Genomic DNA, 15,585 nt, shown 5'->3' on the forward strand with positions numbered 1-15,585 from the left:
TTAGTTTTTAAAAAGATATGGAATCAACTTTGAATTAAGCCTCAGAATTGCTTCTTGGCCTTTGGTTGAGATCAAGCATTTTTTTTTTTTGAGATGGAGTTTCGCTTTTGTTGCCCAGGCTGGAGTGCAATGGCGTGATCTCAGCTCACTGAAACCTCTTGCTTCCGGGTTGAAACCATTCTTCCACCTCAGCCATTCTTCTGTCTCAGCCTCCCAAGTAGAGTAGCTGGGATTACAGGTGTGTGCCACCATGCCTGGCTAATTTTGTATTTTTAGTAGAGATGGGGTTTCACCATGTTGGTCAGTCTGGTCTGTGAACTCCTGACCTCAGGTAATCCATCCGCCTTGGCCTTCCAAAGTGCTGGGATTACAGGCATGAGCCACTGGTGCCCAGACTCAAGCATTTTTTTTTTTTTTTTTTTGAGACGGAGTCTTGCTCTGTTTCCCAGGCTGGACTGCAGTGATGTGATCCTTGGCTCATTGCAAGCTCCGCCTCCCAGGTTCAAGTCATTCTTCTGCCTCAGCCTCCTGAGTAGCTGGGACTACAGGCACCTGTAGAGATGGGGTTTCACTGTGTTAGCCAGGATGGTCTTGATCTCCTGACCTCGTGATTCTCCCACCTCAGCCTCCCAAAGTGCTGGGATTACACGCATGAGCCACCACACCTGGCTCAAGCATTTTTTTAAGCCTCAGAAAAAAGGTACTTATACAGTGGGGAAAAACAACATAATTTTGTATGTACAGTACATTTTTAACTGGAATATGCCTGATTTCTTATGAAGTTTTGTACAGATATTTGGTAGCACACTGAGTATTTTGAGCTGAATTGATTAACTGATGAGATACATCTTTGAATATATATATTTTTCTTTCCTCACACATTCCAGTTGGATATTCATTTTCAAACAGCACCCTTGCAAAGTCTAGACTGATATTCCCTCTTCTCGTTCTTTCTTCTAGGTACACAGTCTATCTGTAAACCATGTAAGACAAATACTACTAGCATTCTATTTTACAGAATTAACTCTCATTATTGGAGAACCATTCCAATTAGTAGTTAAGATGAGAGACACCTGTTCTTCAGGCGACTGCCAGCAGGGATAAAAGGCAATACTTGTTGGATGGATTTTAAAAACACAGAGATGATGTTGAAAGCAACCATAGTGGGTAAAAATGGTTATTTTGAAAACTCATTAACCAGCTGCCATGGAGTGTTCAGGTGATTGATTTTACTATTTTTTAAAAAAGATTTTTGATACCAGTATAGCCAAATATCTGATTTTTTTAGTTCTTTCTGTATGTGACCATGTAAATCTAATATCTCTAAAGCTATTTTCCAGTCATGATACCAAGATTTATGCATAAGTACATCCAGTTTGAAAGTTACTGTGATCTCACTTGTTTCCAGGAAGTCCCTGCAGCAAGGAGGAGTAAAGCCTAAATTGCTCCAGGGCAATGTGAGTTATGTTTTACTTTTCATCATCATTTGGATGCTTTCAAATATATTACCTCAGACTCTTTGACAGTCAGAACTGGCCACAGATGGGTCTATTCAGTTGATCTTCATCATCTATGCTTTTTCTGGAATTCTTTTCTCCATGTGCAGGGTTCCTTTCTTTATATCTTTTTCTTTATAACAATTGTTTTATCTTATTGCAAGCTCCTGCAATGAGAAGCCCTGATTTGATAAGTCATGTAACATGGCATAAAATCCAGAATCCGGGGGAGAGCAGGACACAGGTGGCCACCAAGTGTGGCCTCAGCCCCTGTGCTCTTTCATCCTACCCTGGTGCTTCTCAGCCTGGTTCAACACTTGGGTCAGGTTCGACGTTCAATACGTGAAGGTGCATCTCCATGTGAAGATTCCTTTGCAATTTTGCAGTATGCCTCTTGCTTTTCACTCTCAGCCCAGCCCCCTGAAAACTGTGTTGCTGACTTAGACACTTCTGATATCAAGTCACTCCATTCACCTGTTTTCTTACTGTCACAAGAGTGGATCTGATCTCAGTTTGTTTTGGGAATAGAAGATAAACTTACAGTCTTGTAGTTTCTTTTCTTCCTCTATAAAGAGTGATTCCACTGTTCCCCCTACTGCATAGGGTTCTCTCCTGTTATTGGAATTCTTGATGCTTTAGTGACTGAATTCTTTTTTATTGCATTTGATACTTGTTCCAGCATGGTGATCACCGAGTCTTATTTCCACACTGAGAAGATCTGGTTTCAGAAGCACATCAGGTTTCCTTAGAACATCAACCCTCAGCTGATTCATTGTTGCAAGGTATGCCGCAGGCACACAAAGAGATGGAATTGTCTGTCGCTAAATGGATCTGTGTGGAGAGTAACTCATTGTTGCTGTTGGCTAGATAATTTAACAGTGATTTATCACATTATCTGTTTTGGAGAAAGAAAGGCAGAGTGGAAGCTTTTCCTGTGGTTGAGTGAAGTTTGTCTGTTTGGGTTGTGTACTGATTAGAGTATATTGATTTGTGCACCTGCTGTGCAGCTATGAAGTGGAGTCCTGGTTCTCTGTGTTGCGCTACTGGAGGGATGGTGAGGCTTCCACACAGGCTAAACCTGCATTTACTGCTTCTTCCTGTAAATCTGTCTTTTTTCCAAAATGTAAACATGTAGGAGTGTCTTTCTTAGTCCATTTGGGCTGCTATAACAAACTACTGTAGTCTAGATAGCTTATAAACAACAGATATTTATTTATTTTCTTAATTTCTAGAGGCTGGGAAGTCCAAGATCAAGGAATTGGCAGATTCTGTGTCCAATAAGGCCACTTTCTGGTTCACAGATGGTGTCTTCTTGCTGTGTTCTTGCATGGCGGAAGGGAAGACCAAGCTCCCTGGGGCCTCTTTTATGAGGGCACTAATCCCATCAATGAAGGCTTTGCCCTGTGATCTGGCTACCTTTCAATGGCCCCATTTCTTAGTACCATCATCTTAGTACTACCTCTCAGTGACATGAGTGTCAAAGAATTTGCAAACATATTTTAAAAGCAGCACACCTCTCTAAGACAATGTTAATATATTCTTTAGATTTGAATCTAAAGCCATGCCTTGTTTCTATAATCCTGATTGATCAATTGACTGATCAATTGATTCAAGAGTTAAGGCCAGGTGTGGTGGCTCATGCCTGTAATCCCAGCACTTTGGGAGGCAGAGGCAGGTGGATCACTTGAGGCCACGAGTTTGAGATTAGCCTAGCCAACATGGTGAAACTCTGTTTCTACTAAAAATACAAAAATTAGCCGGGTATGATGGCACACGCCTGTAGTCCCAGCTACTTGGGAGGCTGAGGCAGGAGATTTGCTTGAGCCTTGGAGGTGGAGGTTGCAGTGAGCTGAAATCATGCCACTGCACTCCAGCCTGGGAGAAAAAGTGAGACTCTGTCTCAAAAAAATAAAACAACAATAAAAATAAAAAAAAAATGTAAGGAAAGGAGTTAAAAAGCACTCATCTGCTGTCAAGTTCCATCACAGGTCAATATATTCAGTGACATCTCATGAGCAGTATGGAGCCTTCGTGCATACCACATTGACCCAATTCATGCCAAGCATTTTATGGACAGTTAATAAAGAGACAAAATGGATGAATGGATATATAATTCGTTCACCTATCTGTCATCAATCAAAAGAGCTTTTAAGCCAGACAGATTAGAAGCCAACAGAATGAATTATAACTTGGTATCTTGGGTAAGAAAATGTGTTTCTAAAATATAATTAGTATAACATTTGTTTTGTTTTGTTTTGTTTTGTTTTGTTTGTACATACAATTTAGTTAAAAGGCATATATTCAAATAATTGCCTGATTTGGTGACAGAAGGCAAATGTTTTCTGAAGAGTATTAAGAGGTTTCCAGTCTTAATACTTTTTAATTATTTGAAAATAGTTAAATGTTTGAAATGTACAGGTGATAGTAGCCCCACACCCCTCCACTCTTAGTGGAAGAAACACTGGGTGGGCTCAGAAAGCTGGAAGACTGCTGCCTGAGGCTCCTCAGGGTTTAACCTGGACCCCTTCCTTTCACTACAGAATTGATGCCAGTGCAGAGGCCTAAGATAGTTCTAAAATTCCAGACTCATCAACTCATAATAGTATCACTACTCATTCATACAGTGAGGAGGGATTTTAGAGGAGTATTTGGTTCGGGCCCCCATTTTAGACATGGATGTCACGGGCTCTTTTCTACTTCGAGGTTATTTTTCTAGGTGCCTATCTGCATATCTGGGGGTAGCTCTATGCGAGGATCATGTGCCTGATCCTCAGTGGCTGGCCACCACCCTAATGTGCTCCTCTTACCTGCCAACATTGTCTCCTAGGGATACTCTTCCTATCTGTAGCCCTGGGCTAGGACATTATCACTGCAGCTGTGGATTTACAAAGGATTTTGAGACAAAAGATGTCTGCCCTGAGCACATATGCATTTTAGGAATGAGGAGAATGGATTCAACACAGAAAAAAGATGACTGGAGTGGGTCAGACGTAAGGTGATGAAGGCACGAATTATGCAGGGGTTACGCAGGTGAAAATTAATGCACATATATGACGACTTTGCAGAGTTGATTCGCAAATTATATGAACTGCTTGGGGCCAAGGGACAATATTGGGTTGGGAAGTACATTGTGTTTGAGCATTTCTGTCTGCATAGTAGGAGTGTGACTCACTGAAAGGAATACCAGATGAGGAAGGACGGGACTTTGGCTGGAAGGTAGGGAAGAAAAGGGAACCAGGAGAAATTGTCCTTGGTTATTGCATAGGAAAACGTGATCCCCAAACCTTTGTTGCTGGCAGAGAAGAAATACTGCTTACCAAAGAGCGTTTATTTAATGCAAAGAACTTCTTTTTCTAGGGGCCAGATTTTTTTTCTTTAATCATTACTACTCAAATAACAAGATTTAAGTGAGTGCTGTCTTTTAAAGTCCAGACTTTTTTTTTTTAAATTTAAATAAAGAGTCTAATCAAGGGAATGGAAGATGAGGAGAATGGTGGCTCTGGGAATTTACTTTCGTTGTGGACCAGACTTTTTCTCAGCCAGGAAAAAGGTGAGTAAATATGACCTGTTGTTTTTGAAAACTGCATAAACTTCAGTGCTTGGGGATTTCCTGAAGGTGACTCTTAATGGGGGCTCTTCCCCTAACACCCAGAAGACCTGTGGGTGTGGGAAGGGGCCATCCAATTGCCACAGCGATTGGGTGGGGTGCCTCTGGCATTTCCTGGGAGGGCATCGGGGTGCCAAGTGAGCCACAGTATGTGGACACTCACACATAAAAGGCTTAAAGGCTTGTACCTCTCACAAAATGCCAACAGCACCTGCTCAGAGAAGCAATGAAGCTGGACCTGCAAAATGAATTCGCACTGAGGGCTCTGTGATTCCTTGACTTTAACGTGTAGGGAGATTCAACGTTGTTTTATTTTTGTTTCTGTTTTTGTTTTTTTAATGAAACCAAGATATGAAAACTCAACCCTAAACTGACCGAGTCTTGTTGCCTGAGGTCTCTGTGGGAGGGAAGCCGCAGGCTGAGCCTGGATCAGCTGCTGGTGGTGAAAACCGTTGCTGGGGTTGTGGCAGGGGAATCCTGGCCATGAGGAAGCACAGGAGCTGTGCATGCCAGGCTGGCGGGAAAGGCTTTTCCAGAAAGCACCCGGGGCTGGAGAGACAAAGTCCTGGGGACAACGCGGGCTGAAGCTTTGGGCAGGATGTTCGGAGGGTGGCTGAATGGGGCAGGCTTCAGGGTCTGTCAGATACCTGCCCCCAAGAAGCAGTACTGTAGAAGGGAAAAGAGAATCCCTGTCTTGTGTCCTTCTTTCCATCACAGGTGTCAGCATCTGATGGCATTTCCCCTCTGTGTGGCACAGTTCAGGGCTATTTGTTGGGTTTTACTAGAGAACAACCTGTCTCCTGGGATTCCGCGGTGACAAGGCTTCCGCATGAAGCCTCAGATGTTCTAAAAGCAGGGTGCAGGGCGAGCTGCAGAGTCATGAAGTGGGGGAAATTCCCCAGTGTCGCTGCTGAGACACAATGCCTGACTCCCATAAGTACAGCAACACCACAGGGGTGGCTTAGGATGCACACAACCTGCCATTAGTGGAGCGGGGCATTTGGTTTCCCCTAACAGGGATGAGCCACCACCATTGCTGCTCTGTGCCAAGAGTGGGAGGAAGCTTTTGTGGGGTGGGCCTCACAGGGTCTGGCCTGAAAGCCTGAGCGGCACTAATCTTTTCATGATGAAAAGCAGTGAGATTCTGAATTGGAGCAATACTACCTTCCAGCACCTGAGTCCTGTAGGAGCCAGCATGCTTCCACTGCAAAGTCTGGAAATGCATCTGGGAAGCATCAACCAAGGGCCAGATGCTCTGCCTGGCGGGGGACACCAGGGGACATTGCCCTCAAGGAGTTAGCCTGTAGGGAAGGCAGATAGGAAAGCAAACGATGTCAATGGAATTCAACACATGGCCATGATAGACAGTTGTAAAAGATATGAAGGGGGCACAGATGAGGGGGTCATCAATTTTGCCCAGGAGGGTAAAGGAGGCAGGGCAGGGAAATCTCCCTAGGAGATATGATGGCTGAGTGGGGCCTTGAAGAGTGGGTATAGAGTAGCCAAGACGACAAAGTGGTATGGAAGTCCGGGAAGAAGCCGTGGCATAACAAAGGCATGGCTGTGTGGAATAACACATGGAAGTTGCAAGTAGCTCCTTAGGACTGTTTATGGAGGTGAGCTGGGAGCAGTGGCAGCTGGCAGTCAGGTAGGGGCTGGATCAAAAGACCTTTTGTGTCACACTGAGGAGCTGGGAAGTTACCCTGTGAATGAAATGGCACCTTGAGGGGCTTCAGGTTGGAGAACAAGGCAGCCGTAGCTGTGTATCTCTGCCAGAGGATGCTACTCTGCCAGAATACATTGGAAGGATTGGGAAGGGGCAAGATTGGGATTTGCAAGGTCAGTTTTAGGAGGCCATTGTGCTGAAGAGTCTTGGTGATGAAGCCTGGAATGAAGGCATGGGTCCTGGGGTAGTTCAACGGCACTTCTGTGATATAACAAGACAAAAACAAGATCTCATGGTTCCTGGGAAATATGACGGAGAAAAGAGAAATCATAGCTCTAGAGCTCCAAATTGGGTGACAGGGTGAATTGTGGTGCTAACAACCAGGGTAAGGTATACAGGAGAAGGTTCTTCGTTTTTGATTGAGAATGGTTGGGTATAAGAGGTGGAGAGGGAAAAGATAGACAGAATGAGCTCCATGGAGTTAGTTTTAGACCCAGTGCGTTTGAGATGCTTATGAGATGTTCAGGTGGAGATGTACAGCAGGCAGCTGGGTGTATAGTGGAGAGCCCCCTGTCATTCACGTAATTCATTTACTCAAATCTAAGGACACACAGTCAGCAAACAGAGACACAGAGAAAGAAATGGACAGTTTGAAAAGTGTTGCTCACTCCATTCTGCTCAGCACATGCTCCATACAGAGGATGAGATGGAAGACCCCCGCCCTCCAGCGCCTCAGTGGGGCTCAAGTGCCAGGTGCGCCTCAAAGCCTGAGCATATGGCCTTGCTGAGTGTGGCTTTAGGGTGGTGTCAGCAGGCCTGCGCCCAGTGGCCAGATCTGACCAGTCACCTGTTTTTGTTTGACCAGTGAGCTAAGAATAATTTTAAAAATTCTAAATGTTAAAAAACAAATCAAAAGAATATCTCAAAACATGTAATAATTTTATGAAATCCAAATGTCAGTGTTTATAAAGTTGTATTGGAACATAGGAACAGGGAGTCAGCAGGGCCTTTCTGGATGCTCTAGGGGAGAATCCATTCTCTTGCCTTTTTGCAGTTCCAGAGGCTGCCTGAATTCCTTCGCTTGCAGCTCCTTCTCCACCTTTAAAGCCAGAAATGAGGATTGAGTTTTCCTCACATCACAATGACTCTGACATTCACTCTTCTGCCTCCTCTTCCACATTTAAGGACCCTTGTGGTTACACTGAGCCCACCCAGGTAAGCCAGGAAAATCTCTCCATCTCAGGCCAGTTGATGCACAGCCTTAATGTCATTAGCAACCTAAATTCCCCTCTGCTATGTAACACAACTCAATCACAAGTTCTGGAAATTAGGATGTAGACATCCTTGCTGGGGAGAGGGTAGTTTTAACCTGCTGACCACAGATAGAGATACAAACTTGGGAATTCACAGATTTAGGGTGGTATTGAAGACAAGAGAATGGATGGTACAGCTCATGGAAAACGCATGACTGAGATGAGGCAGAAGGAAAAATCCATGGCACACACAAGGCTTTGAGTGGCACAAGAAGAAAATCCTAAAAAGGAGATGGAAACAGGAACAGTTCAAGGAAAGTATCTGATCTAGAAAGCCAAAAAGAGAAAAGAGTTCCAAGCAGAAGAGAGGAAAATGCTACAGGGCAGCCACGAGAGATCTGGGCTGAAAGGCAGCTTTTGGACTTGGCGACTATGCATGGTGGTGGTGCCTGATGGCTTGGCAAGACCTGTTGTTAGCACCCTTGTCCCCTTCCAAGCCCCTGTGACTTGTCTTGGGAACAAGAATGGAGCATTTGATTTAGGCCTATCCATAGCATTGCTTTTTCCTGCCTGTAGGAGTTGGTTCAGGGCTGAGCACTTGATTCCATGTGCGTCAATGAGAAGCAATGAGAAGCCATGAGATTGTGCTGGGGATGATTTTAATGTAGGGTTTTTCCAGGCCTGTGGCTTCCGTGACCATCTTCACACCCAAGTGAAGAAGGTTTGATGATGGAGCAAGGGAGAGAGGAGAGAAAGCAGGGATAAGAGCAAGAGAAAGGAGAGATTGAGAAGGAGAAATCAGGTCAGGTGACATCATGTGAGCCCTGCTGAAGCCAAGACTGGACACCTCACTTCCGGAACCAATATATTTGTTTTATTTTTCTGAAGTCAGTTGGAGCCTGGCTTTCTGTCACTTGAGCCATATGAACCCTATCTGATCTGGGGGCCTTTGATATCTTTTGCCGTGCAGAATTGGTGAGTAGAAGCTTGAAGACGTTGTGCTAAAAATGCACCTCACAAAAGAAAAGAGCCTCTAGTAGAGATGCATTTGCTTTGCTGACTACCATACATTAAAAGATGAAGGCTGTAGGACATTCAGAGAGGGCTTCCCACTGGGCTTGTGCTCTCTTGGGCTCTTTGGCTGACTCTCTCTGGTGATGGCTGCTCTGGAGCAGCCGCTCTCAAAGCATGGACCTGGCAGCAGCGGCAGCAGCATCACTTGGGAATTGGTTAGAAATCCAAAGTCTCAGATTTCTCCAGACTTCCTGGATGAGAAACTCTGGTGACTGTGGAAGCCCACAGTCTGTATTTTTAATAGGCCCTCTGAATGACTGTGATGTACGCTAAGGTTTGAGAACCATTGTTTCTGGACTGCAGTTTCTAACTGTTGCTGAGAAGAGTATCACTGGAGGATCATATTGGATGCATGTGGGATTCAGTGGATCTTGATGTCAAGGGAGGCTGGAGATGTGATTTCCTTGCTGAAACTGACACACTCAAATTCTTACCTTTAGACACTTTGTTGACAGCCTTACTGCAACACTAGGATTTTGTGACAGAAGTTGAAACACAGGTTTGGGTTTTCCTGAAACATCAAAGTGCAGTGATTTTTCAATTGCAAAGACCTGGCATCAACCTAAATGCCCATCAATGATAGACTGGATAAAGAAAATGTGGTACACAGACACCATAGAGTACTATGCAGCCATAAAAAAGAATGAAATCATGTCCTTTGCAAGGACATGGATGGAGCTGGAGGCCATTATCCTTAGCAAACTAATGCAGGAATAGAAAACCAAATATCACATGTTCTCACTTATATGTGGGAGCTAAATGATGAGAACACATGGACACATAGAAGGGAACAGCACACACTGGGGCCTTTTGGAGAGTGGAGAGTGGGAGGAGGGAGAGGATCAGGAAAAATAACTAAGGGACACTAGGCTTAATACCTGGGTGATGAAATAATCTGTGAAACAAAACCCCATGACACAAGCTTACTGATGTAACAAACTTGCACATGTAGCCCGGAAGTTAAAATAAATGTTAAGAAAACAAAGGGCAGTGATCTGTGAGTTCTGGTTTCTTTTCTGGAAATTGTGATGATTGATTTAGATCTCTTTAGTCACAGCTGTATAATCCCACTGGCTCCTGATGAAGTGTGGCGTAATGGAAGAGAAGGTGATCAATGAGGAAGCATCCCACTTCTCCAAGTACAATGGAGTGTATGAAAGCGGGTGTCTTCTGTATAAAATGGGAAATGAAGCTCTTCAATAATGGATTCTTACTCTATCTAGGGCTTGACTGGGCTAGGAGCTACGCAGCGGGCTGCGTTATAGAAGACATTCAATGGGGTGCATTTCAGAGACACAAAACTCCACCAGGACTCCCAGTTAAGATGGAGGGGAAATGACCTTAGGAAAGTCTGAATCACTTTCCCCAGAGGTAGGAGGTGAGTGCCCGCTGGTGCCAGGTGCTTTTGCTTTACTTCTCACAGCAGAGTAAACATTCGTGGAGGGAGAAAACATGGGCTTGGAAGTCACAGAGCCTGAGTTTGAATCTTGGTGCTATCACTTGGTAGCTGTGTGACCTTAGGTATGGAACCAAATCCATCTGAGCACCTGTTTTTCCATTTAGAAAATGGGGCTAATACATGTCTTCTTCAGTTTCCATGAGGCGTAGAAGGGATGTAAGAAGCACTTGATACATAACACCTACTCAGTTGATTTTCCTCTCCTCTAAGCCATCTATTACGCTTTCCCAGTCTCCTTTCCTCAAGTGCCAAGTGTCTTCATGTTGCCCTCTTGAGTCTCAAGTCTTACACTCTTGTCAGACTGTTTCTCTGGTATGTTCTCAAGTCTTCAGAATTACTCTTTCCTTTCCTCCTCCAATAATAACTTCCCCTTTCCAACGTAGCCAGGCTCGATGTTGCCATTACCATCTAATTAAAGAAACTGATGCTCCTGGTGAACTTGACAGGGCAAGGCCTCCCGGATGCTCATGCTTTGCCCTTTCCAGTCCACAAAGGAGCCGATTAAGCCACAGGACTGTCCCGCTGGCAGGCGTATGGAGGTGCACCTTAGGGCTGATAGGTGCTTCTGGGACCTCCTTTCATGGATGCGTTCTCTCCTGCCTCCATTCATTCACTCGTGCAATGAACAGGTGGAGGGTCTGACATACAGGATCCAGGTACTGTGCTAGTTACAGGGGACAGAAGGATGAATGAGACAGTCCTGCAAGTCAAGAAGCTCAGACCTGGAGAGTAGACTCCGAAAGTTATAATGAAGAATAGAGGATTTGGGGAATGCAGAAGAGGAGGCCTAAGTCGACAAGATGGGTTCAGTGTGCCGGCAGGAAGGGAGGATACCTTCAGGAAGGTTTGAGTCTCAAAAGATAATTAAATAGGTGAAGAGGTAAGCAGATGTTAGCTAAGGAGCCAGTATTACCAACAACAGAGAGAATACACACAGGCTGTGTTCCTGAGAACCCCGGAAAATTACATTGTTCCTCTGTGCAGTTTGAGAGAATGTTTGAACATCAAGCTGAGTTAGGCTGTGGCCTGCTAATTTTATCAAATGAATGGGAAGCCCCTAGAAGTGTCCACTCGGCAGGGGCAGAGGGTGGTTGATCAGACTTAGCTAAATTTCTAGCTAAAATATCTTGAGTGCTTACCACGTGCCAGGCACTGTTTTAAGCGCTTCACTGTAATTGAATCATTTAATACAGCTCCCTCTGGCACGGAGGGGAGGATGGGCTTGGGAAGGGGAGATGGGGGGCAGGGAGGCTGATCAGAAGCAGGAATGAATGAACACGGGGTGAGGGTGGGGGTCCAGGGGTCCAGTGGGTCCCCAGGAGTCTGGCGCTGGCAGTGGTCTGAAGAATGGTGTCATGGACTGAGCCAGAGAGCGGGGAGAGCAGCAGGCTCCCAGGAAGGGCTGAGTTATCTCTGGGAGTGCTCCACAGAGCTGGGCGTCACATCTCATGGGGAAAGGGTAGTCTGTCCTTGGACCCTGAAGCTGGAAATCTTGCATTCTCCCCAGCTCTGGCCTTTGTACTACCAGGCGTTGACTCGCTCTTTCCCGGTTGTAAATATAGTATCTCTGTCTCACACATATCTTTGTTCCACACCAGATCTCTTGCAGGAGAGGAACGTCATTGGCAACAATGGCTTCTCCTTGCTCCTGGTGCACTGGTGCCTCGAGAACTGCTAGAAGCAGCCGCGCTGCGGGAAGAGTAACTGAACATCCTTGCCTCTCCTGACTGCCCTCAAAGGAGGCGAGTTTCTGCTGCGCCGCCCTTGACCTCTGCCTCTGCCGGAGCGCTCTGCCCTCCTCACAACGCACGCGGCCAGTGAGGGGGCTTATCGCCTGGCGCTGCCTGTGGCGCCGACGGCCAGCAGAGGGCAGCATTGAGACACGAACGAGGGAGCGCCCACGAGGCGCCGCGGGGGCAGCGGAGCCGCAGGACCCCAGCTCCGTGGCGGCTCCAGCCTTTCAAACGACTCCCCTGGGAACTCTTTCTGCCGGGTGTGGGCTGCCGAAAATAAGCAGGTGATAGGAGTGAAAAAATGAAACAATTCTGTTCCGCAGAATGAAAATGAGTTGTCAATTAGCGTCTTATCTGCCGATGTCACCTTCTCCGCGCTTTAAGATGGCTTTGTCTGTGGGCAGGAGCCGGGGACCTCCCCAGGGCAGAAAGTGGTGGCGCCACCAGCAGCGGGAGGCGCGTCAGGGGACCGAGCCAAGGCCGGGGGCGGGGATCTCAGGACCCAGGGCCTGTGGAGAAGGGAGGGCGCAGGCGCATTTCCAGCCCGCTGGGGCCAGGTGGAAGGCGACAGCCCTGCTGCAGGGGGAGGCACGGGGAGGGCGCCAGAGAGGGCTGCCAGGCTCGCGCTTCCCCTCAGTGGTCTGGGTCTGCTTCCACGTCGGTTCTGTTTATCAGGAGAGCTGGGAGGAATGTTTGGAGTTTTCTTTGTCCTTCACGGTCTCAGTTGACCCTCTGAGGCCTCGCCATCTTCCTTGCCGGCTCTGTCTCGTGCTGTCGCAGATTCCTGGGCGCAGCACGAGGCTACACCTGGTCCTGGATCCTCTCTGTCTGGCCAGAAGGGAGGAAGTCTTTTTGTCTCTATTTCCTGCTTCCACACTGTGGAGGCTGAGCCATGTTCCAGAGTCTGAGCTGGCCCTCAGCGGAGGTCTTGCATCTCCGCCATGGACCCCAAGCTGCTAAAGAGAAGTCCTTCTAGAAGGGCGCATTGCATGGAGACCAGAAAGAGAGCAGCAAGAGAGCTGGGAGGGCTGGGTTAGCAGGAGGCCGTCACTGTGAGGTCCCCTTCCTTCAGCCCCATTAAATAATGATTTTATCCTTGGGCGAAGGTTCCTTGCAGCTACAAAAGCAGAATCTTTGCTGTTCCCCAGCGTGCTTTATTTCTTCACAGATAGTATTGATTGCTTCCTCTGGATGGTTACCCTCAAAACCCCAATTTCACCCGCACTCATGGACTTGGTGTAAATGAAAGCCGTCTCATTTGATGATCATGAAGACCATAAATTACCCTCCGCTAAGAGATTTAGAGTGGAGGGAAGCATTTCTTCCGTCCTCTTAGAAGTGCTACACTTGGCTGGTTGAGTCAGATTCCTACCTGGCACTGGCAAAGGAAATGCCTGTAACTAGTTGAAGAACCCAAAGCATATTCAGGAATACGTACTTTAATTTGTTTTTAATTAAAATATCTTGAAAAAAATTCCTGTTGGTTAAACATGTGTCAGTGGTGACATAGTACAGTGGTTGGACCTTAACTGAGTCAGGCACCTCTCTCCTTGTTACTAAGGGAATGGTGAGGAAAGAGCAGAGACTTGTGATCAGACGGAACTGGGTCTGAAACACAGCTCTGCCTTTTACTAATTTTATTATTTCACTTAACGGCGCTTATCTGAACTCATCTAAATGGGTGTAATAATGGCTTACTCACCATGAATGCAAATACATATAAAGTATAATAATGTGTGTAAAATGCCTGCAGCCCTCTAGGTCCTCCATATTAACTTACCTTTTCTCATCCTCTTCTGCTTCTCCTCCTCCTTTTTCTTTTCTTTCTTGTCCTTCTCCTGCTTTGCGTGGTCAAAAGGCCATAAAATAAACATTGAGACAAATGGAGCCTACCCTATAACCTCAGTTGTATACAAACTCACTTAAGAAAAGTTACAGCATTTGGCAAATGGAATATATGTGTGTCTTGTGTGTGTGTGTATGTTATGTGCATACACAGACATATTTCTATATTTATCTATCAGTTGAATACAGCCCTGTTGACCAATATATTGGCTTATGTATATATATTTTACATGTGGGCCTATAGGCCAACAGTGAACATTAATTCTCTCTCTCTCTCCATCCTTGCTCCACTTTTCCTGGAGATGAATATGTAAAAATAGATATCATATGAGTTGAGTATCACTTACTCTCACAAGGCTCTTTTGTGAAGCCCAAGTCACAAATAATACTTGACTTATTCACTTATTTTAATTAACTTTTGTACAGAATATCAGGATTGGATAGCATTTTGCTCATCTTATTCTATATTTCATTTGATACTTGACTCCACTCCCCAGCATAGGACAGGTGGTTGTCCAGTCTCTGCTGCTGATGTAGTTCCAGAGTCAGCCCCCTCTACCATACGATGGTCTTAGAGAGTCTGCTTTTATTTTGAACAGGGCTCTATTGGCTCTGATCCTGTTTTCTGAGATACTCCAGATTTGTAGGTGTCCATCTTCTCTTAATCTTTTCTTCTGGCTAGGCATTGCTGTTCTTCTCAGAAGTTTCTTATACAGCACAGCTTTTCTTGTGCACAGGCCTCACCTCTGGATTATAAACTTGTGCAGACCCTCTTTGTAACTCTCACAATAGCCGGTGATACAGTTTAGCTCTGTGTCTGCACCCAAATCTCATGTCAAATTGTAATCCCATGGGTGAGGGAGCGACTTGGTGGGAGGTGATTGGACCATGGGGGAGGTTTCCCCCATGCTGTTCTCATGATAGTGAGTGAGTTCTCATGAGCTCTAATGGTTTAAAGTGTGGCACATCCCCTCTCTGTCTCTTTCTTGCTGCCATGTAAGATGTGTCCTGCTTCCCCTTCGCCTTCCACCATGATTGCAAGTTTCCTGAGGCCTCCCCAGCCATGTGGAATTGTGAGTCAATTAAACCTCTTTCCTTTATAAATTGCCCATGTAGTTGTTTATAGCAGTGTGAGAATGGACTAATACAACTGGGACGTTGGCCTTGCCATGAGTAAGTGGGCCTCACATGAGTCTCACAGGCTGATTGAGAACCATCACTAAGAAAGCAGGGAAAGGAAGAAACAATGCCTGCCTCTTGCCATCACAGATAAAGTATATCAAGTTGAGGCTGCCAGACTGCTTGGCAAATATGTCACCTTTCTTTTTTGTAGCCTTTCTGCCTCTTACTTTGAGTCCTGGCCTTCTGGGGAGCCACTGAAGCTGAGCAAAACAGGCTTCTCATGCTTGTCTTGTCAACTTTAATTTATGAGAGTGAAGCTCAGATTAGAGG

At 45.7% G+C, this 15,585-nt stretch overlaps 1 long non-coding RNA gene across 1 annotated transcript; it reads left to right on the forward strand.

Annotated features, from left to right (window-relative positions):
- The first annotated feature begins 7,076 nt into the window (after nt 1-7,076).
- LOC144330537 (uncharacterized) lies at nt 7,077-14,415 on the forward strand. The gene is made up of 3 exons (XR_013396833.1): nt 7,077-7,984; nt 10,320-10,474; nt 12,154-14,415. It is a non-coding gene; the product is annotated as an uncharacterized LOC144330537 (long non-coding RNA).
- The last annotated feature ends 1,170 nt before the right edge of the window (nt 14,416-15,585 follow it).

The sequence above is a fragment of the Macaca mulatta genome, chromosome 8, assembly GCF_049350105.2.
Source record: "Macaca mulatta isolate MMU2019108-1 chromosome 8, T2T-MMU8v2.0, whole genome shotgun sequence".
In the NCBI taxonomy this organism is placed as follows: Eukaryota; Metazoa; Chordata; class Mammalia; order Primates; family Cercopithecidae; genus Macaca; species Macaca mulatta.